We start from the raw sequence: 23822 nt of genomic DNA on the forward strand, positions 1-23822 counted from the left end.
TCTGTCCAGACTTTCGCTGTCAAGTCTCTCTCAGAAAGTTGTGAGAGGAGAGGCACATTATGTTGCCATGTTGTTTTTTGCCATCTCCTTGCCTGGGTGTATGCAGAGAGAGTGCGGGTATCAATAACCATAGAGAAAATGTGATAAATGGAGAAATGCACAATGTAGTTGTTTTCATCCACTTCCAATTTTGGTGGTAGGAGTGTGGGGTTGGTGAAAAGCCTAAGTAGGGAGAAAACTAGGAATTGGGCCTTCTAAAGGGCTTGTGTTGATTGGCCAATGCAGCATGCTACCATGTGAATTTAGGCATGCGTTTAAGATCAGTTTGAGTTGCCTCTGAGCTACATCTTTCACAGGTGCATTTGACCTGTTGTTGACCTCCTTCAGGCCCATTTGTGACTTCATTCTAAGCTGTATAAAGCCACTTTGAGCTGCTGTTACATTCTAATTGACATAAAGGTCTTGATAATAAACACAGGGTCACTATCCTGCCACTGTCACCTGAATGTGGCACACTCAGCCCCACCCTACGCAGAGATTTCCCAGTTTACAGAACAACACTCTATGTGCCAGCAGACTGAGAATGATCATTATTGTGGTCAGTTAACCCCACATGTAAGCCTCTACACCACAAACGATGGCTGCCCTCACGTGCTTAAATGGAACCACACTATCCACAGTATCCACTGTAACAATTCTGATCTTTAAGACAGGTCTGTGACATTTATGAAACATTACAGGATTTTGATTCTGCAGTAAGAAATAAACAGCCAGAAATATGGGCAGCTTTACACTGCTTGATAATATATTTACAACATTCCATAATGCTTCTATTAATGGAAGTTTACAATGCTATTATTAGAATGTTGTCTTGTGAAATGTCTTCCTAATGTTTTTATTTTTTTTTAATTTAGACCTGAACCTTGTCAGAAATGCTATAAACTGGAATGTTTTTAACATACACTATAATACTTGTGACGTCTGCCTTTACATGCACTTGAACTTTAATGGAATCCCAGTCTTAGTCCGTGGGGCTCAGTATTAAGTTGGTCCACCCTTTGCAGCTATAACAGCTTCATCTCTTCTGGGAAGGCTGTCCACAAGGTTTGGGAGTGTGTCTATGGGAATGTTTAACCATTCTTCCAGAAGCGCACTTGTGAGGTCAGACACTGATGGAGAGAAGGCTGGGCTCACAGTTTAACTCATCCCAAAGGTGTTCTATTGGGTTGAGGTCAGGACTCTATGTGGGCCAGTCAATAGTCTCCACCCCAAACTCGCTCATCTATGTCTTTATGGACCTAGCTGTATGCACTAGTGCGCAGTCATGTTGGAACAGGAAGGGCCAACCCCAAACTATTCCCACAAAGTTAGGAGCATGAAAGTATCCAAAATGTCTTGGTATGCTGATACCTTAAGAGTTCCATTCACTGGAACTAAGGGGCCAACCCCAACCCCTGAGAAACAACCCCACACCATAATCCTCCCTCCATCAAATGATTCGGACCAGTGCACAAAGCAAGGTCCATAAAGACAGGATGAGCGAGTTTGGGGTGGAGGAACTTGACTGGCCTGCACAGAGTCCTGAATTCAACCTGATAGAACACCTTTGGGAAAAATTAGAGCAGAGACTGCGAGCCAGGCCTTCTCTCCAACATCAGTGCCTGCCCTCCAAATGCACTTCTGGAAGAATGGTCAAACATTCCGATAGACACACTCATAAACCTTGTGGACAGCCTTCCCAGAAGACTTGAAGCTGTTATATTTGCAAAAGTGTGGGCCAGCTCAATATTGAACCCTACTGACTAAGACTGGGATGCCATTAAAGTTCATGTGCGTGTAAAGGCAGGTGTCCCAATACTTTTGGTAATGTAGTATATGTTGCACAGTTTGTTACAACTGTAAGTGCTATTATCTAAGTGCTGATAAGGTCTGTGTAGATTACTTCTAAAGGTTTTCATGGCACTCTTTCGAGGTTTTCTAGTGTTTGTTACCCTAAAAAAAAATGATACTGTTCCCTTAAAGCATGAATAACAGCACAATGTTTGTGCTGTGTATTTCGGCCCTTTGTAGCATCTAAAATACCTGGTTGATCCTACCTGCTGCTGTCCCCCCCCCCTGTAAACTGACTATGTTTATAATGGCTGCTGACACTGTGGTCAGTTTACGTGCCTCCATCCCCTGCTGTCTCGCCTCTGTCCTTTCTCCCCCCACCCACTCCCTGCCTGTCAGCCCATGTCAACCCCCCTCTCCCCTCCTGCTGCTAAAATAACCTTGTCATTTGCAGGCTATCCCCAGTGTTCGATACTATACTATGCGATACTATGTGCCCAGTGTGTGTTCTTTATTTAAAAAAGGCCATTCTATACCTTTTTTCAGAATGCCGCTCGGCACTCACGTGATCGCCCGCTGCTCTCCTCAACCCCTCCCCTCCCCCAACTGATGGGGGATTCTCAGTTCCTACTGCTGTAGATGTCAGGTCAGGAGTGGGAACATCGGGTGGTCACGTGAGCACGGAACTGCACTCTGAAATAAGGTACAGAACAGCATTTTTTTAAATAAAGCACACACACTGTGCACATAGTTTTATCGAAAACTGGGGATTGCTTGAAAATTACAAAGTGGGTTTACAACCACTTTAAGGTCTCTGTTGGATGTTTTGTATAATCACTTGGGTTGTGTTTCGGTGTGGAGGAGGGGTCTAAGAAAGAATGTCTTTAAAAAAATGTTTTTAGCTGAGTCTACAAGCAACAGACCTACTCTAAATAAGTTATTTTAGAGAAATTAGGGTGACACTATGTGCAACTCAACTTTGGGGGTCCTCGCAGACAATGAGGGATAATTGCCCAATCCAGCCATCTACAGTCTTCAGTCTGCTTGGAGAAAATTTGATAGGATTTCCCTGTAAATAACAAATTTTTGCTCTAACACAGGCTGGCGACCACAACATTTCCCTCTTTTTTCTGGAGACATATTTTTTTTATATATTTTCTCTAGAGAAATATTCAAGTTCTTACAATGAGAACTCACATCTTTGTAGAAAGATCCTTTGTTAGAAAATAATTTGTCAGCTGGTCACGCATGCTGACCATCCACTGTCTAATGTGTGTAGGCAGCTTAAGCCTTTTATAGAGAGACAAAAGTACAACTAGTATCATTATAATTAAGTATCAATTTTGTTATACAATAAAGACACTTTGTTTCTTCTTTGACTGGCAGTATATGGAAGAGAAGTGATGGACCAATACTTACAATAACAATACATACAAATTACCCAGCTGCAGTTATAATGCTATCTAGCAATTTATATTGTTATAGAAAGTAATAATAATTTAAGGTGATTTTATTAGTAGTTCAGACATTTCATCTGAGCATGTCAATGTGAATTAACAAGCATTTTATTCTTTGTAAAATGACAAAGGTTTGAAACACAGTTATGTTGAAGGCAAAAATGTATGTGGATGACCTAATATTTTACATTTAATATGCTATGTTTATGTCATCTGCAAACGGTGTAGGTGCAGTTAATACTATGTGGGATTGATCAATGTTACAATAAGTGTGTGTTACCTTTTCTTTTCATTGTAGGCGATAAATAGCAGTTGTACATTATTACATAATCACTTTTTTTTTTCAACATTGAGTATGGTAATTAGATGATATGGCTCAAAAATCCTCATGCACCATATGTAAAAGCTGTGTTCCAGCTAAAGCCACTGAACTCGCAAGAGACTTGCAGGTTCATTCATGAAACGAGGCTAGGAGCAAAGCAACCCTTGCAAAGATCAGTAACTTTTGGCAATTAAGCAAAAATATTATTTCATATCCCATGGATTGCAAGATGAAAAACAACATGGGTTTACTTCAGGGAGATCATGTCAAACAAATCTTATAGATTTTTTTGACTGGGTGACTAAAATAATAGACAGTGGAGGTGCAGTAGACATTGCATATCTAGATTTTAGTAAGGCTTTTGACACTGTCCCACATAGAAGACTTATCAATAAACTGCAGTCATTGAGCATGGACTCCCATATTGTTGAGTGGATTAGGCAGTGGCTGAGTGACAGACAACAGAGGGTTGTAGTCAATGGAGAACATTCAGAACAAGGTCATGTTACCAGTGGGGTACCTCAGGGATCTGTACTGGGACCAATTTTGTTTAATATCTTCATAAGTGATATTGCAAAAGGCCTCGATGGTAAGGTTTGTCTTTTTGCTGATGACACAAAGATATGTAACAGGGTTGATGTTCCTGGAGGGAAACGCCAAATGGAAAAGGATTTAGGAAAACTAGAAGAATGGTCAGAACTCTGGCAACTGAAATTTAATGTGGATAAGTGCAAGATAATGCACCTGGGACGTAAAAACCCAAGGGCAGAATATAGAATATTTGACACAGTCCTGACCTCAGTATCTGAGGAAAGGGATTTAGGAGTAATTATTTCAGAAGACTTAAAGGTGGGAAGACAATGTAATAGAGCAGCACGAAATGCCAGCAGAATGCTTGGATGTATAGGGAGAGGTATAAGCAGTAGAAAGAGAGAAGTGCTTATGCCGCTGTACAGAACACTGGTGAGACCTCACTTGGAGTATTGTGCGCAGTACTGGAGGCCATATCTCCAGAAGGATATAGATACTCTAGAGAGAGTTCAGAGAAGAGCTACTAAACTAGTACATGGATTGCAGGAAAAAACTTACCAGGAAAGGTTAAAGGACCTTAACATGTATAGCTTGGAAGAAAGAAGAGACAGAGGGGATATGATAGAAACTTTTAAATACATAAAGGGAATCAACTCGGTAAAGGAGGAGAGCATATTTAAAAGAAGAAAAACTACCACAAGAGGACACAGTTTTAAATTAGAGGGGCAAAGGTTTAAAAGTAATATGAGGAAGTATTACTTTACTGAGAGAGTAGTGGATGCATGGAATAACCTTCCTGCAGAAGTGGTAGCTGCAAATACAGTGAAGGAGTTTAAGCATGCATGGGATAGGCACAAGGCTATCCTTCATATAAGATAGGGCCAGGGACTATTCATAGGATTCAGATTCAGATATATTGGGCAGACTAGATGGGCCAAATGGTTCTTATCTGCCGACACATTCTATGTTTCTATGTTTCTATGTTTCAGTTATGCCCCGTACACACGTGCAGATTATCTGAAGACTTTTGTCTGTAGACTTACCAAAACCATATAATATGAGGTCAAACCTAAACACTTTCAATTTGTATGCAATCCGACAGGCCCTTGCACTACATAGAAAAGGTAAATTTGAAGACAAAAGTCTTCAGATAATCTGCACGTGTGTACGGGGCATTAGACCTGTCACTTGAATGAGATTGATTGGGGGGAACGGTGGTTGCACTTAAACTCTTGGAAAAATAAGGATAGCTAGGTGGCTGCAGATAAGTAGAGCCTTTGAATAAAATACTTCTGAATCTGCTCATCTGTATAAGGTTTATTGAGCAAAAGCAGTGTACTCTTGATCACAAAGCACAAAAGGCAGAGTGACAAGTTCCAAGAATAAACACACAATTTTTTATATGATATCACTTACATGTCTTCTAATCATGTCAATTCTGATTATCTGAGATAACATTGTAAGTGTCACTTAACATTGATAAATGATGATAAATGATGTTTACATATTAGTTAGAGTCTTGTATATAAGCCAAAAGGGCCGGTCCACACCATGAATCACCCAGGAACATGCTGTGCAATCTTGTGTGATTCACATGCGTTCCAGGTGCAGTGCAATTTTAGGCCAATCATTTGAATGGGCTGACATCGTGCCAGACTGCAGCAAAAGTAGTGCATGCACTACTTTACAAAACACAAAGCAACCAGATCACATAGTACTTCTGCAGACACCCTCAACATCTTTACTGTACTGCATTGTTCAGACAGAACTAAAAGAAGAAAGAATTCAGAACACAACAAGATACAAGACATAGTTCACTTGTAGTTCACATTGAATTCACGCTGAGATAGCTTCCTTCTGGCTTCCTCTTGTTATATGTTAATAACTCAACTTCATGTTGTATCTAATCTTAATACTGCTAAGAAAGATATGATAAACTATTAAAAACATACTGTATATAAAGAAATAACCAAAAAAAGGGGGCAGGCTTGATGGACCAGTATGACTTGGTCTTTTTTTCTGCATCACTCTTTTTTGTTTCTATGAGCAGATGCCGGCCATCCTGGTAGGCAAAGCTCTTACATTTCCAGGTTATGTCAAAGCTTGCAGCCACGCTAACCCCAAACATTCTTTTCACCCATTACTTTGATTGGCAACTGCATTGGCCAATGGCCATAAGTCATTTTGGCGGGCAAATAAAGACTGATAGAGCCTGTTATTTAGGCAAAGGCTGAATCTTCAGCATTAAGGTCGGGTTCACACTGCTCCGACATGAAAGTCCCATGACTTCCGATGCGACTTTGCCCTGCAACATCAGTCAGACATCGGTCAGATATCAGTCAGACTTTAATGAAGAGGATCTGAATTGAGATGAGTGCAACTTGGATCTGGCATGGGTTTGGGTTTGTTTTTTTTTTCAGTACATTTTACAGTCCTAACATTGTTTCCGAGCACAAGTCGCATGTCCCAAGTCTGATGAGTTAAGATGCTAATCTAACTCGGATACGACTTCAGTGATATTCAGCGGGCTGAAATCAGAAGAAAGTCAGACCAAAGTAGTGCAGAAACCTTTTCCAAAGTCAGACTGACATAAGTTGGACCAGTTAAGACGGCTCTCATAGGGAATCATTGATTTATACATGTCATGCGACATGTGCTTTCAAAGTCAGAGCGTATTTCACACCAGTGTGAACCGGGCCTTAATCAAACTATTCTTGATTAGGGTACAGATGTGCTCTGCAGAGACATGAGTAATGACCAGCAGATGCAGAAATCTCAGCAGTATTTATTACAGTGGTGCTGCCCGGGCCAATTTTTCCCCCTATTTCTTATATTATAGCTCTATTTATATATAACTCTGTTATTAAAATGACAAAAATATATACAGTATATTTAAGGCTATTAATTATGCTACTTAAAGAACGTCTAGTACTGAATTTTGAAACACGCATGCTGCTGTAGCTTCTTAAACTACCAGAACACATGATAGTCAAATACTACTAAAAGTTCGTTACTAATACTGCCAAAGTTTGTTACTAATGCTATCCCTAAAAACTGTGGTGATATTGTAAGACCATGCTTTAAGGCATCCCACAAACCTGGATTTGTGTATTTTCCATGTCACCCTTGCAGCTATATGACCCCCCATTTTCTTTTTTTCTTTTTCATTAGCAAAGGTCTGTCAAACCTTTGGGGGCTTCCCATATTATTTGAGTGACAATAGCTTGTCTATCAGCTTCCCAAAAGTGACCATCAAATGTAGGCCTTTATTTACAGTATTTCCATTCCAACTACACGTTCATATTTTTTATTTAAAAAAAATTGGGGTAAAATTGAATTCAGAAAAGCTTAAATCTTCTGTGGACATCTAAGTGACCAACAGTGATGGTCCTTCATAAAGAAATTCCTGCTGTTGCCAAAGTACCTACAAGTACCTACATTGTACGTTGAAGCTTTCCATGCTGTAGCTTCTTGGAAAAATATATTTTCATGAGCTTTACCAGGATAATCCATTTTTTTTTTTTTTGCAAAGATTTTAGCTGCTTTGGGGGCTTCCCATATCACCTGAGTGACAATAGCTTGTCTATCACCTTTCCAAAAATGACCATCAAAATAGTCCTCTATTGTCTTTAATTCAGTTCTAATTATATCTTTTTTTATTCTAAAAACTGGGGTTAAACTTAATTCAAAAAGGTTTAAAACGTCTGTGGACATCTAATCAGTGGAGGCTTACCACCAAATTCTGGATGCTGCCAAAGGACCTGTATACCACTTTGAAGCTTTCCTTGCAAGGTTAACTATTTCTATAATTTTTGTTAAAATAAGTTTAGCATTTTACTTACAAATGTTTTTTTGTGGTTTGTGTTATTTAGCAGCAACAGCAACATCTCTCTCAGCAACATAATTAACCACTTGAAGACCAACATGTTAAACCCCTTCCTGTCCAGGCCTTTTTTTTTAATCTTCAGCACTGTGAAACTCTGACTGACATTCCATCAGTTATGCAACACAACACCCAAATTAATTTTATATCATTATTTTGGGACAGATAGAGTTTTCTTTTGGTGGCATTTAATCATTATTTTCTTTTACTATAAAAAGAAAAAAGACTGAAAAAAATTAGGAAGCCTGTTTGATGCCTCCTGCACTGGTCTGGAATCACTGGCACTGGTGTGGCTAGCAATCAGGAACATGGTTGCTGGCTGCACTAGCTCTGCTGACACTGGCACTGGTTTGACTTCGCAATCAGGAACATTTCTGGCTGCACTGGCTCTGGTAATACTGTACTGGTGTTGTGGCCACCCGGAAGGAACACTGTTTCTGGCTTACAATTGTCTAGTGATATTGGCACTGGTGTGGTGGCAATCAGAAACACTGTTGATGGTTACACTGGTCTGGTGACACTGGGATTGGTGTGGTGGTGATAAGGAGCATTGTTTCTGACTTACATTGGTCTGGTGACACTGGTGTGAGTATTGATCATTGGCAATGTGGCTGACTTACAGTGGTCCAGTGACAGTGGACTGATGAGGCTAGCTATCAGGGACACTGTGGCTACCTTACATTGGTCTGGTGACATTGTGACAGGTGTGGCTAGTGATCAGGGATGCTGTGTCTGGCTTTGGTGACACTATAATATGTGCTGGGATTATAGTTGGGAAACACAAAGCTTCCTCTTATAGCCGATCAGTATGTGAGAAGAAAGAGTGTTGGCTGCAAAATGAAGCCCTTGTGTATATTTGTGATCACTGTGATTGATCACAATGATCATGCAGTACAGGGTCAATTTCATTACCTCTGTACCCTGCTTAGTGGTCTGTGCTGGACATAGCAATGACAGAGCATGCCCATGAGTATGCTAGGGGATGGTATGAGCACTACAAAAAGGAGGCCATTTTAAAATATCTTCCTGCCATCAGGAAGAAGCTGTTTAGCATTAGTTATACAGCAGTTGAACGACTAGTTGTTAATGATATGTTTGTGATAATATAGATAGAAATCTCATGTATTTATGAAATGCTGGTAAGAAATTTGTTGATACATTTTCTATTAAATTGCATTGAATATTTATGAAAACTTCTGTTTTTATTTATAAAGGTTGTTGTATTGCCTTTGCTAAGTGCAACATCTTTAAACACTCTTAGCAATTAAACTCTAAAGAAAAAGAAAACACACTCTTTCCCTTAATTAAGCCCTTAATCTCTAGATTTATGACAGAGCAAGTATAGAAAAATTTCTAGTTCCTAGTAAACTGTTCAAATTTCTATTGCTGATAAAGGGCATGATTTAGCTAAATGCCGACATATATGCTGGAACAGACTTTTCAGGCTGCACTGAATAAGTTAATTGGTTTAAAAAATGACAAGATGTTGAGGGCTTTTTCTGGTATCACAATACTTAGATGTCGTTGTGTTTAAAAAAATTTAACTTGTGAAATGGTAGTGGAAAATGTAAGTTGTAAAAAAAAGAAAAAGTAAAAAATGTGTCTTTGCCTAATTGGACTTAGATTCAGATACAAAATCATCAGTCTTTGCACTCCACCCATGACATCACCATCTTATATGCTAATTGGTAACTTCTATATTTATTACTGTCTGTAGTGAGGTTTGCTCACAAGGGCCTTCTCCTTGTTCATTAATAATGTTCAGAGTCCCCAGGATTCCCTATTGTGGTTTAGTTTAGGGGCAAATAATGACCTGAGAAAATAAAACTGAAATTTGGTGGCTATAGGGTACAAGAACATTTTTATTTTATTTCATTTACAGAAAGTTTGAAGTTGAAGTGTTATGCTTTATTTGCTAACTTATATATGAACCCTTACCTTGTAAAACAACCCATTCAGTTTAAAATAGAAATGACAGGCAAAAACATCAGTGTATTTTTTTTTGTTTACAAGTAATCACATGACCTTCGTTCTCAGCCTTATAAGGGGCATAGAGAGCTGGAGGTGTAAAAACAGCAGAACACCGATCTTCCCAGTAAATGACTGTGTAGGAGGAGCGTGTCAGCTTCACAATCCAGAAAACTGATCGAGCTAAGATGGATGTGTTGGGGGAATCACCAGGGATTTCACACAAAGAAAGCAATGTAAAGAGAACAGAATAGTTTTAACACAGTTACATGGTACAACAGGCACATACCAGGAATATAAAACGTTGGTGTAACATACTCTTTAGGTTACTAAAGATGCAAGCTTGCCAGATGACTTAAATTCCTTTCATCAGGCTTTATACATTTCTGAAAATGTTTATGAAACCTACTTATTTATACAAAGGGTTACAAACAGGAGCAATGGACTATAGCTATTTAAATAAAACTATTTTTGTTACACAACTGAATAGTGTCAGTTATTGTAAAAGGTTAGTTTCTGCTGTTCCCTGGTGCAAGCTCTTTGATGTTCCTGCTGCAACATTAGGTCACGCGGTTCGGCCATTGCCACCTGTATTGCACATATTCCAGTATTAGTAAACGGGCAACCCATTCACTTCCTCCTTTGTTAAAGTCTAGTTTGGCCATGTGGTTGTTAACCGGTTTACGACCACCCGCCGCAGATGAACTGCGGCAGGCAGCCGCTCCCAGGCAAATCGGTGTACATGTACGGAGCTCGCTCTCGGGAGTCTAGGGGCAAGCGCGCACCGCCGCGGCATACTCCATCCCCCGCTTGTCAGTGGGGAAGCCGATACAGCGGGCAGGTGGCTCTGATTGTCGCCTGACACCCGCAATTGTTCCCCGCTGAGAGAGAAGGACGGTCGGCTGTTGTAAACACAGCCGACCGTCCTTCTCCCTGGGATGATCATAGAGCCCATATGATCCTTTTATATAGGATCACATGTCTCTATGGTCATTTCAGAAGCCACGCTCCCCACACTTAGAATCACTCCCCTAGGCTCACATTTAACCCCTTGATCACCCACAGGGTTAACCCCTTCCCTGCCAGTGTCAATATTACAGTAACAGTGCATATTTTTAGCACTGATTACTGTAGTAATGTCACTCATACAAAGTGTCAAAAATGTCAGTCAGGGGTCCGATATGTCCACCGCAATGTCGCAGTCCTGCAAAAAATCGCAGATCGCCGCCATTACCAGTAAAAAAAAAAAAACAATAAAAATGACATAAATCTTTCCCATAGTTAGTAGATGTGATAACTTTTGCGCAAACAAATCAAAATACGCTTACTACAATTTTTTTTACCAAAAATATGTAGCAGAAAACATATTGGACTAAAATGTTAAAAAAAAATTTTGAGGGAATGTCCTATAGCAGAATGTGAAAAATATTGTTTTTTTTGTTTTTTGTTTTTTCAAAATTGTCACTTTTTCTTTGTTTATAGCGCAAAAAATAAAAATCGCACAGATGATCAAATATCACCAAAAGAAAGCTCTATTTGTGGGAAAAAAAGGATGTAAATTTTGTTTGGGTACAGCGATGCACGATCGCGCAATTATCCATTAAAATAAAGCAGTGCTGAATCGCAAAATAGGGCCTGGTCAGGAAGGGGGTAAAATCTTCCGGGGCTGAAGTGGTTAAGCCATGTTTGTTGGCAGATACGCAATGATCCAGTGCCAAGTCCCTCCCTCTCTCCTTCTCCATTAAAAGGTGTTACTAGTCATATGCGGGGTGTATCTAACAGACTGATTGATGGAGATGTCTTCTCCCTGTTACTCCCCCATAAACACACGAAATACACAGGCTAGAGGGGAGTGTCTACTGCTGTGATTTGGCAGCACCTTCTCCAGATTTCTCCATGTTAATTAATCAAAAATACAGATTTTTGTTTTATATTATGATTTCTATTAAGGGTTAAAAGGCATTATTCTTTACATGTGTTAACACATGTGACCGGTACAGTGTCAAACAGTGCTGTGTGGATACAGGATAGCAGTTCCGCATATGATGTATATAGCAAATACCATTGATATGCTAGAATGCTAGAAGTTCCTTCTACAGATCTTTCCCTGTGGATGAGAACAAGCGGGGAAAGATCATGTGACTACCGCAATACACAGCACAAATAAGGTATTTTGTTTATAAAAAAAAAATATATATATATATATATATATATATATATATGCAGTGCACAATTTTACAGTCAAATGGTCCTGTTGGTCCTACTTTAAGACCAGGGAACAATATTGGGAACTCGGTTAAACTATCTGATATCATTACCGATCACCGGGACAACCTTGACTTGAAAACAAACATACCCCTCTCCCCTTCTTTTACCCCCCTTTTTTTCTCTTTTCTTTTCCCCTTCCCCTCCTGATACCCCTCCTACTATACCTACTCCTTCTCTTGTACTCCGTATAAATCTAATATAGCGTCCCTGACTTAGTATGACCAAAAGGCAAGTTAGAAGTTTAGAAGTTTACGAAAATTAAGAATTGCTGAACTTTCTGGGTTTTTTTTGTAACATGAACGTTGATATCTTTGTGATACCTACGACTACTAGAAAAAGTTCTATTGAGCTAAATTTTTTTCTTTCTTTGTTAACTGCAATTTGTCTTCTCAATAAAATGTTTATGGAAAAAAAAATATATATATGCAACGGCATTATGTATATACAAATGAATATAGATGCATGGTAATCAATAGCTGTGAGTTTAATATCACTTTAAAATCATAGTAGCACCTACAATTCTTGCCCCTATTTACATTGCAGTCTAGAGTTTTGAATTCGTGTATGAATTTAAATTCCCATTCCTGCCTCTGTGTAATTTGGCATTCCCAATCAATAACATAATCTTGAGATTTTTTACGCTGTTGCTTCTGCTGCAGAATTGAGCAGCAAAAGGAATGTTGTTTTTGTTATCATTAACTGCAAATCACTGAATTTATTTGCTGGTGAAGGGTTTGACCTGTAGGGCACTTTGCACTCAACATCAGCTTCTGCAGGGAAAGGTACCCTGTATTCTCTACTCTTTCTGTGACCCTGGTACTGGTACCCTCCTTGTGCTCTGGATATGTATGCAGGTTTTTAGATCTCTTCCGCTTACAGAGTGATGTTTCATTTAACACTGGGCTGTTTAGTAAACTTCTTATGATAAACTGTCTTAGACTGGGTGGTTTGTTGATATGCTAGGAGAAGTGGTTAAGGGAATATCACTCAAAGTTTTTTGTCTTTGTCCAGAAGGAGCTTGAACTTTTTTGTAGTCTTTCTTAGAACTTCTAGTTGTGGGTTGTTGGTGACCATCAGAGGGACCCAGCTACCATTTTCAGTCTGTTTATAGTATAAAAAACTGGGATTATATCCCTGTTTTATGAAATCTCTCCTGAGAGGTTCCTGTTGGGCACTTCTGTTTATGGTATGATTCTATTGTATCATATGAGCGGACTAAAGTGTAGTGATATAATAACTATGAATACATCACTACATAAAGGTGCCATTTTTTTAATGTGTTTGAGATGAAAGCTATCATGTCTAAGGTATGTGGGATGGTCTGTGTTTTTTTTACAGATAGATGTTTGCAAGAGTGTTTCTCTAATAGGGATGATCGAACGGTTCGGGTCGACCATCGATTCAACCTGAACATTGGGTGTTCAAAATTCGGCCAAATTCTGAACTTTTTGCGGTGAAAGTTCGGAATTCGGCCACCAGAACCGCCCAAAATGCAGTGGGACAGGAACTGGGCTTTAAAAGCCCATGATTGGCCCAGAAACATCAGTAAAAGCCAATTGAGGGGGCAGGAGTCTGCTAGGAATGTGTTTCGAGTGACTATGGGGTCCAGAGGCCAATCAGGAGTGAATACGCCCCCCATACGCCCCCCCCCAGTATATAACATAGCCCCGCCAAACCTCTAGCACTGTAATACAGAGGCTGTGGAAGAGAGTGGAAGCATTTGTGTTTCTCCTGCTGCTTGTAAAGCGCCAGTCTCATTTTGCAATTATCTTCTGCTGTATGGAGCTGTTCTTTTAGTGTGAGGAAAGGGATATGCAGTGTAGTTAGGGTGCTATATACCACTATAGTTAGATTCAATAATCTTGTTTTTGTAGAGATGAACTAAAGTGAACTAACTCTGCCATATCATGGTGACCGTAGTTTAGTTTAGGGTGAATTGACTCTGCCATGTCAGGGTGACCGTAGTGTAGTTTAGGGTGAACTGACTCTGCCATGTCAGGGTGACCCCACTATGCAGATTCTGGGTTAGGGGTATATATATATATATATATATATATATATATATATATATATATATGTGTGTGTATATATATATGTATATATACACATACACACACACACACACACACATATATATATATATATATATATATATATATATATATATATATATATATATATACCCCTATACATAAGTTAAAAAAAACGCCCAAAAAAACGCCTGAAACAAAAATGCCCAGGTGTGAAAGGATGTAACACCATCCCTGCGCTACTGAAATTCTAAGAAAAATAATCATTTTTTTCTGGTTCTGGACATGCTACAGAGCTGAAACTTCACAGGTACACTTTTGAGACCCCCCAGACACTAAATCCAAAGAAATCTCTTTTTTTTTTTCAATATTTTTTTCAATAATTGGCTCTCTTTCAAAAATGACAATTTTTAAGAACTTTTTTTTGCCTGATTCATAGTCCCTGGGGCATGACCCATAACCCTAGGCACTTTTTAGGGGCATTTATTAGGTTTTAGGGCTTCAAAATGGTGTTTTTTGATTCCAGAAGTTCGGGTCCCATTGATTTCAATGGGGTTCTGGAATCCGAACCGAACTTTCGGGAAATTCGGGTTTTCTGGACGAACTGAACTTTTCAAAAGTTCGATCATCCCTATTCTCTAATACATATTGTGTTTTCCAGGAAGTATGTTTCTGTTTGTGAGTGGTTTCATTTAGGTATTTTTTGTATGATGAACCAGCAAAAGAGCCTTCCCACTTGAAGTCAAGATAATCAAAATATCATCAATTTAGCCATAGTAGGCTATAGGTTTTGTGGGGCATGTCGATAGGTACTCTTTCTCTATTTTAGTTATTAAATGATTTGCATATTGTAGGGCCAACTGTGAAAAGAAATCCAGTACTTGCTGCCCCAATACAGGAGTTACGGAGTAATCTTCCAATGAGGCTTTCTGTGACAAAGGTGGTATTTTCCTTTACTTTGGGGATTCTTACTCTAATGTATGGTTTTGTTTGCAGGACAATTAGTGATGGGACATTTCCTCAACAGGCAGCAATAGAAAAATACTATCTACACTAAAACAAATAGTGTGGCTGTGTTTCAGCATTAAAAAGTGTATACAGTCAGTTCCCGAGTTATGAACATTCGAGCTAAGAACGACTTTTACTTACGAACAAAGGGAGGATCAGGTGAAAGTGAAAGGAAATTTCCCCCTAGAAAGGGAAATTCACTCCTGTAAGAGTTATCATGGGAAAAAAGATGTCTCCACTGAAGGTATTTCACCAATTCTTGTTTCCACGACAACCCAAAATTTTCAAAATCCATTTGACACAGAGACAGAAAGTGAGGTGAAATCTTTTGAATGGGGGCACAGGCAGCAAAACAAATGTTACAGGGTTGTTAATCCTTCACTGCGCTATCCAAAAAACATAAAAATATTTTTTTTGCTGAGAGTTATACTTAAAAAAACCTGTTCCAACCTACATGAAAATTCAACTTAGGAACAAACCTGCAGAGCCTGTCTTGTTTGTAATCCAGGGGATGCCTGTATATTGTAACCACTAGAAAATGTTATTACACAGTGTTCTTTAGGCAACATTAATTTACTAACAGCAAAAATACCAGGTAGTTTACTTTGCAAGGGAATTTTCACTTTTTAGGGGGAATTTAACTTCACTCTGAATGTAGTGAAAATTCACTTTGCACAGAATACCCAATCACAAAAAAAAAAAAAATCATTTTTTTGCATGCACAAGATTGGATGATGGATATCATCAGAGCTTCATTTCATTCACTAAACAGGGGGAATGTTCCCTTGCAAAGTGCAAATTGCTTTGCAATGTGAACAGCCTGTTTGCCTGTAGTCAATCAAATCCATTTAACCCCCCTTTTCCAGCTGCTCACATTAAGAAAATGATTACAATTAGCAGTTAATGATTCTGACCTTGCAAATCAATTTATGATGCTATTTGTCAGTAAGAGCCAATATAATTTCCAATCTCTGACACTTCCAGCCAGTCCTCACTGATCTCTCCCTTCCTGTTCCTTACCCACTAGGGTGTTTAGCTGCTCCAGCACTTTGTGAGTGACAAGTTTGGGTTTTCTCTGTCTATGCTGAGCATTGGAACTTACTGCTGTCACTGATAATGTGCAGGCACTTTGCCACACACAGCTTGGTGCTGGAGGTGCTGGAAGCTTCACAGGCAGCCAGCCTTGATGTCACAGCCAGGACAGGGTGTACCACAAAAAGCCCCTGACACTCCTAAAAGTGTGAAGAAAACTACAAAGTCACTGCTAAAAAAAATGCATATTAAAATACTGTAGCAAGAGCAGGATCAGTAAATTGCCATAACATATATATTATGTATGTAAGCTGCCTCAAATTCATTACCCGATGACAAAGCTTATTTAAAGAGTGATAGTCACATGGCTTTATCTAGTAGAAAGTTCACTAGCAGTTTGACATTTGACTATGCGCTGTCTACATTTCTCTGCTGCCCAGGCAGGCTTGTGATTATGATGTGCATCATCAATTTCTTATGACAGCTCAATAAAACAATGGGACTTAATAATGGCGTTAATGTCCTAGCACATTACCCAAACCTAATCTAGCAAAACAGCACACACTGAATACACAATGTATTTTGCATATCCTGTCATTTTTCACCCATCTGTTGCCACTAAAAAATGATTTTGTCTGGTAAATCTGGTAATCTTCTGTCTAGCTTTTGAGCTTTGCAGTACAAATGAACCTCCTTTGTAGCTAATACAGATACAATTTGATTAATTTGCTAAGGGAGAAAAATGTTCTCGTAGCTCAGTGAAGCTATGTTCACTTCATTCACATTCATTCAATGTAATTCAAGAGCAATTCACATTTTTTTAAATTCCTATGCACATGATTTGATGTTCAAAGGGTTCGAATGTCTTTTAGAATTGAAATTCTGTCTGTGTTTCCCCTTGTTTCCTGTTCTTACACCCAAAACCCTGACAGAAATTGCAGCGATATCTCCCCCTTGCAGGCTCATAGACAAGAATAAAATCCTGACAAAAGTTTCTATTCCATATCTAATGAGGATTCAAAAAAGTGGCTTTAGGCTACAGATCATGTGCAGTTTAACCGCTTCCATACAGAGCAGTTAGACACCCTTCCTGCCCAGACCAATTTTCAGCTTTCAGCACTCTCACACTTTGAATGACAATTGCTCAGTCATGCTACACTGTAACCAAACAAAATTTTTATCATTTTTTTCACACAAATAGAGCTTTCTTTTGGTGGTATTTGATCACAACTGGGGGTTTTTTTTTTCGTGATATATGCAAAAAAAGAGCAAAAATTTTGAAAAAAAAACACTTTTTTTTAGTTTCAATTATGAAATTTTGCAAAAAATAAATTTTTCTTCATACATTTGGGCCAAAATGTATACTGCTACATGTCTCTGGTAAAATTAACCCAAATTAGTGTATATTATTTAGTCTGTGTGAAAGTTATTGAGTCTAGAAGCTATGGTACCAATTACTGAAAATTGATCACACCAGATGTACTGACTGCCTATCTCCTTTCTTGAGGCCCTGAAATGTCAGGACAGTACAAATACCGACCAAATTACCCCTTTTTGTAAAGTAGACAGTCCAAGGTATTTAGTAAGAGGCATGGTGAGTTTTTTGAAGTTGTAATTTTTTCCCACAATTCTTGGGAAAATGAAGAAAAAAATCTTTTTTTCTTTTTTTCCCCACAAAGTTGTCAATTTATAAGCTATTTCTAACACATAGCATGTACACAGCAAAAATTACACCCAAAAATACATTCTGCTACTCCTTCCGAGTATGGCGATACCACATGTGTGAGACTTTTACACAGCCTGGCCACAAAAAGAGACTCCACGTCCAAGAAGCACATTCAGGCGTTCTAGGAGCATAAATACACATAAAACTTTCTTACTACCTATCACACTTTTCAAGGCCCTAGAGCACCAATACAATGGAAAAGTCCACAAAATGACCCCATTTTGGAAAGCAAACACTCCAACGTATATTCTATGAGGCATTATGGGTCGTTTGAACATATCATTTTTTTCCACAGGTTTTTGGAAAATGTGGGGAAAAAATGAAAACTTTTTTTTTTTACACAAAGTTGTCAATTTATAGGATATTCCTAACACATAGCATGTACACAGCAAAAATGACACCCCAAAATACATTCTGCCACTCCTCCTGAGTATGGCAATACCACATGTGTGAGACTTTTTCGCAGCCTAGCCATATAGAGGGGCCTAACATCCAAGGAGCATCATCATGCATCCTAGCCACTTGCCTAGGCCTATTTTTGACATTTGGTGTTTACAAGCTAAAATCAGTTGTTTTGCTAGAAAACTGCTTAGAACCCCCGAACATTATATATTTTTTTTAGCAGAGACCCTAGAGAATAAAATGGAGATTATTGCAATATTTTTTATCACACCGTATTTGCGTAGCGGTCTTCCAAACGCAATTTTTTTGGAAAAAATTCACTTTTTTTAATTAAAAAATAAGAAACCAGTAAAGTTAGCCCAATTTTTTTCCATAATGTGAAAGATAATGTTACGCCGAGTAAATAGATACCCAACATGTCATGTTTCAAAATTGCGCACGCTCACGGAATGGTGACAAACTTTGGTACTTAAAAATCCCCATAGGCCACAATTTAAAAATTTCTACAGGTTGCCATCTTTGAGTTACAGAGGAGGTCTAGAGCTCAAATTATTCCCCTTGCTCTAACGATCGCGGCGATACCTCACATGTGTGGTTTGAACACCGTTTACATATGTGGGCGGGGTTTCTGTATGCATTCGCTTCTGCGCGCAAGCTAACGGGGACAGGGCGCTTTAATTTTTTTTTTTTACTATTTATTTTATTCATTATTTTTTATTTTTACACCGTTTAAAAAAAAAATTGATCATTTTTATTTCTATTAAAAGAAATGTAAATATTCCTCGTAATAGAAATAAGCACGACAGGACCTCTTTTTTGTGAGATCTGGGGTCAAAAAGTCCTCAGATCTCACAAGTACACTAAAAGATAGAAAAAAAAAAAAATTATAATATAAAATGAAAAAAAAAAAAAAAAGGACCTTTAAACCGGTTGCTAGGCAACAACATTTTCCGTAGCTCCGGTCCTCCAAGACCATAGAGTCAAGTGAGGGCAAGCTTGCCCTCACTCGACATCCTGTCTGTGAGGATTCGGGACCGGATCGTTTTCCCCGATGCCGGCGGGTCCGGTAAGCGGGGAAAAGGACCGGAACGCGTCGGGAGGGGGGGGGGGCGCCTCTTCCGCCATCCCGGAAGAGTGATCCCACGGCAAATCCGCCGCTGGGACCACCCTTATCGGAAAGCCAACCGTCCACCGTTTAAAAAAATACCAGGGTTATGGCAGCTATCTGCTGCCATAACACCGGTATTTAGGTTTAAACGGAGGACGTATATAAACCTTTTTGGACTTGGACATGGTGGCTGTATGAAGGGTGACAGGTACTCGGGTACTTTTTTGGGCAGGTGACAGGTACTCTGGTACTGATGAGCAGGTGGCAGGTACTCGGGTACTCCGATAGGCAGGTGACAGGTACTCGGGTACTCTGATGGGCAGGTGACAGGCAGGTGATAGGTACTGATGAGTAGTACTCACTGACTGATAGGTGATAGGTGATACTGTACTGATGGGTACTGATGATCAGTACTGATACGTGATAGGTACTGATGAGTACTGATGAGTAGTGATGGGTACTGATGAGCAGGCGGCAAGTACTTGGGTACTTCAGGCGTCAGGTACTCTGATGAGCAGGTGGAAGGTACTCGGGTACTCTGATGGGTAGGTGACAGGTACTCAGGTACTCTGTTGACGGGTACTCCGTTGACAGGTACTCAAAGTACCCGAGTACCTGTCATCAGAGTACCCGAGTACCCGTCATCAGAGTACCCGAGTACCCGTCATCAGAGTACCCGAGTACCTGTCAGAGTACCCGAGTACCCGTCATCAGAGTACTCGAGTACCTGTCATCAGAGTACCCGAGTACCCGTCATCAGAGTACCTGAGTACCCGTCATCAGAGTACCCGAGTACCCGTCATCAGAGTACCCGAGTACCCGTCATCAGAGTACCCGAGTACCTGTCATCAGAGTACCCGAGTACCCGTCATCAGAGTACCCGAGTACCTGTCATCAGAGTACCCGAGTACCCGTCAGAGTACCCGAGTACCTGTCATCAGAGTACCCGAGTACCTGTCATCAGAGTATCCGTCATCAGAGTACCTGAGTACCTGTCATCAGAGTACCCGAATACCTGTCACCAGCCCATCAGAGTACCCAAGTACCTGTCATCTGAGTACCTGATGGGCTGGTGACAGGTACTCGGGTACTTTGATGGGCTAGTGACAGGTGCTCTTTATTGGGGGGGAAGGCAATCAGTGTGTTTAGGGTGCACTGTAGTTGGTAACTAGCTGTTACCACAATCTCCTCCTCACACAGGATCAGTGTGTGAGGAGGAGAACACGGTGACAGCTAGTTACCGTGTTTTCTGTTGACATTTGTGACCGTCTGTGATTGGACACAGCCGGTCACGTGGTAAAGAGCCAATTTCATTGGCTCTTTACCTAGATCGGGGATCGACTCTGTCTGAGGGACGAGCCTCGTCCCCGATCGCTGCTCTGCGCGCCCCCGGGGGCGCGCATTGCAGAGAGAACGAGCGGCTCGTGCTGGAGCCGCTCATGTGATCGGCTGTGATTGACACAGCCGATCACGTGGTAAACAGCCAATTTCTATTGGCTGTTTACCTTGATCAGGGATGGGCTATGTCCGAGGGACGAGCCTCATCCCTGATCGCGCCTCTGCGCGCCGCCGGGGGCGCGCAGTAGCAGCTAGAACGGGCCGACGTCATATGACGGCGGCCCGGATCTAGACAACCACTTTGCCGACGTCATTTTACATGACTCGGTATGGAAGTGGTTAAACATGTTGACTGTTCTATTCCTCCTAGTGACCCCCATGTGCTCACTTTTTTGTTTTCCTAACTTCATGATCTATCCAATGGCCATCAAATCAACAGGAAGCAGGGCCGAAGTGGGACTCATTTTCAGCCCTGGAGTTTCATGCCTTAGACCGGCCCACTTTAGTTTATGATTGACTATATTAAAATAATGTAATTAAAACCTCAGAATATAAGTTTGCAATGGTACACTGTTCTCTACAGCCTTGTAATTCATAGTATTTTTCAAAAAATATCATAATTTCCAATTCAGTGCAATACAGTAGCCTAAGTTTTGCTTCACAGTGAAGATTTATTAGAAGAGTAAATAACAGGACAGTATCAGAATTTATTTTCTTTAAGAATTAGTATTTATAAATATCCAAACATTGAAATCAAGAAAAAAAATCAAATTTAAATTTATCAGATGCAGTGCTTGTCTCAGCAATCCGTTTATTCACCCTTAGTGTCAGTGTGAATTTGCTTTTCCTCCTCCTTTGTGTGCAAGGGCCACTCCCCAGACAGATTTCGGGCCAGCAAGGACCCCCTGCGTTTTGAGTACAGTACAGATGTCCTTCTAGTGGGTCTCTCCCCTGTTTCATCTTTCATGCACTGGGGAGAGAAATATAAAAAATCGCATCCAGACATAAAGGAACATACCCAAAAGAGGAGCTGGGAATAACGCAGAGAGACCCACTAGAAGGATATCTGTACTCAAAATGCAGGGGGTCCTTGTTGGCCCGAATCTGTCTGGGGAGTGGCCCTTGCACACAGAGGAGGAGGAATAGCAAATGCACACTGACACTAAGGGTGAATAAACTGACTGCTGAGACAAGCACTGCATCTGATAAAATAAACATACTGAAGTTACTGACTATTTAACAGGCAGCACAAATCAAAAAGAAGCATATTATATCTGTCTGGGCACCTTAAGTTTAATTGCACTATTTTCACCGCGCCTCACCTACTCACCTCACCCTAACGTTGCCATCACCGTGTCTGGCTCCGCCTCTGCCCGCGTGAAGGTGATGTCAGACTAGGGAGTGAAAAGGGCAGGCAGGGGAGGCTAAGGACAGGAGGAGGAGCAAGTGAGGAGAGAAGTCCATCTCCAGTTCTCCTTCACGTCATCACACTATGCGGCGCAGCGGCAATGCGATGCTGACCTGCCCGCATAGATAAAGAGAAGCGGATCAGGAGCTTGGGCTCCGGCCTCAGGCAGAGCGGTGTCACCCTCTCCCCGATGGACACCCTGGTGCGGTCTGCCCCCCCCCCCGCACCCCTCTTGTGACGCCCCTGGCCATGACAATGGTCCTCGCGGCCAAAAAAATCGACCAGCTCACCGGGAATTCTCCCGGTGCTCCCGATTAGCCAATCAGGGCCTGACTGAAAGTAATGCAAAATCTCCCAAGTGGGGATGCAGACTTAAAAAAAAAAAAGTTAAAAGTACATATCTTAAGCTTAAAAAGTTTTGGCTGGGTTTAGGCTCCCTTTGGATAGCCTAAGCAGCATCGTCTACTTTTTAAAGTATTCCCAAGCTTTGACCTTTGCATATAAGAAATTAAAGAAAAACTAAACTGTATCTCAGCACCATAAAACTGTTGTTTTTTTAAATATCTGAAGTAAACTCACCCATCCATCCATATCTATATGCTTTATTTTGTTGAAAAATCACTTTGAAAACAGCCTCTTACCATTTCTAACTGTGCTCAAGAGGTAAGAGCAGATGATTCTGTAGCATTTACTTCCTAATATCCATCTGCCTTTAGCTCAGAAGGTTATGCTTAGCTGAAAATGACCCTCCTCCGGATGAAAAAAAGAAATGCCCATGAAGACTTATGTGTGACATCATTTTGTCCTAGGCTGGAAACCAGGAAGCAATTGAAGAAATGTACAAAACAGTTTTAAAACAAATAAGTATACAATGCAATATATCTCCCTATCTATTTACAGATAATAGCAGCATATGGTTTAAAAATAGTTAATGTTGATTGACAGAGTTTAATTCCACTTGGTACATATCTGTATCAAAAGTACAAACTCCCACTACTTACTAATGAATCTGAACTGACTCTAGGAGCACATTAGTCTGTACATTCTGTTTGTCTATCTATTCTGAATAGTGCTGAGCTGCACACAGGCAACCTGTTTTTGTCAATGGAGACAGAAAGGACCCTCCCACAGCTACTATTTTGACAGGTACACAATAGTAGGTGCACAGACCTGGACATAGACAGCTTAAATGTCTTTGGCTTTAGTTCCACCTTGGTCATTGACCCTGAACAGGCATGCAGAACAGCAAAGTGAAGTCAGAATTCTTGATTTCCATTCTAGTTCTGGGTCATTTGTTAAAGAAAGTGATAAAGCCAGTAGATCATGTGACAACCTGAAAACAAGCATGTTCAAAAAGAGGTCAGCAATGGCGCCCTATTAAAGTCTTTTTTTTATTTAATAATATCTCTATGCTATTAAAAACAACACTTATTTTAGTTAAGATTAATAGTTTAAAATAATTATACATTTCTAATACTTTCTCAAAATTAAAGGTACCATTCAAATTCTTG

Source organism: Pelophylax lessonae, assembly GCF_965119305.1.
Source record: "Pelophylax lessonae genome assembly, chromosome: 1".
Classification (NCBI taxonomy): Eukaryota; Metazoa; Chordata; class Amphibia; order Anura; family Ranidae; genus Pelophylax; species Pelophylax lessonae.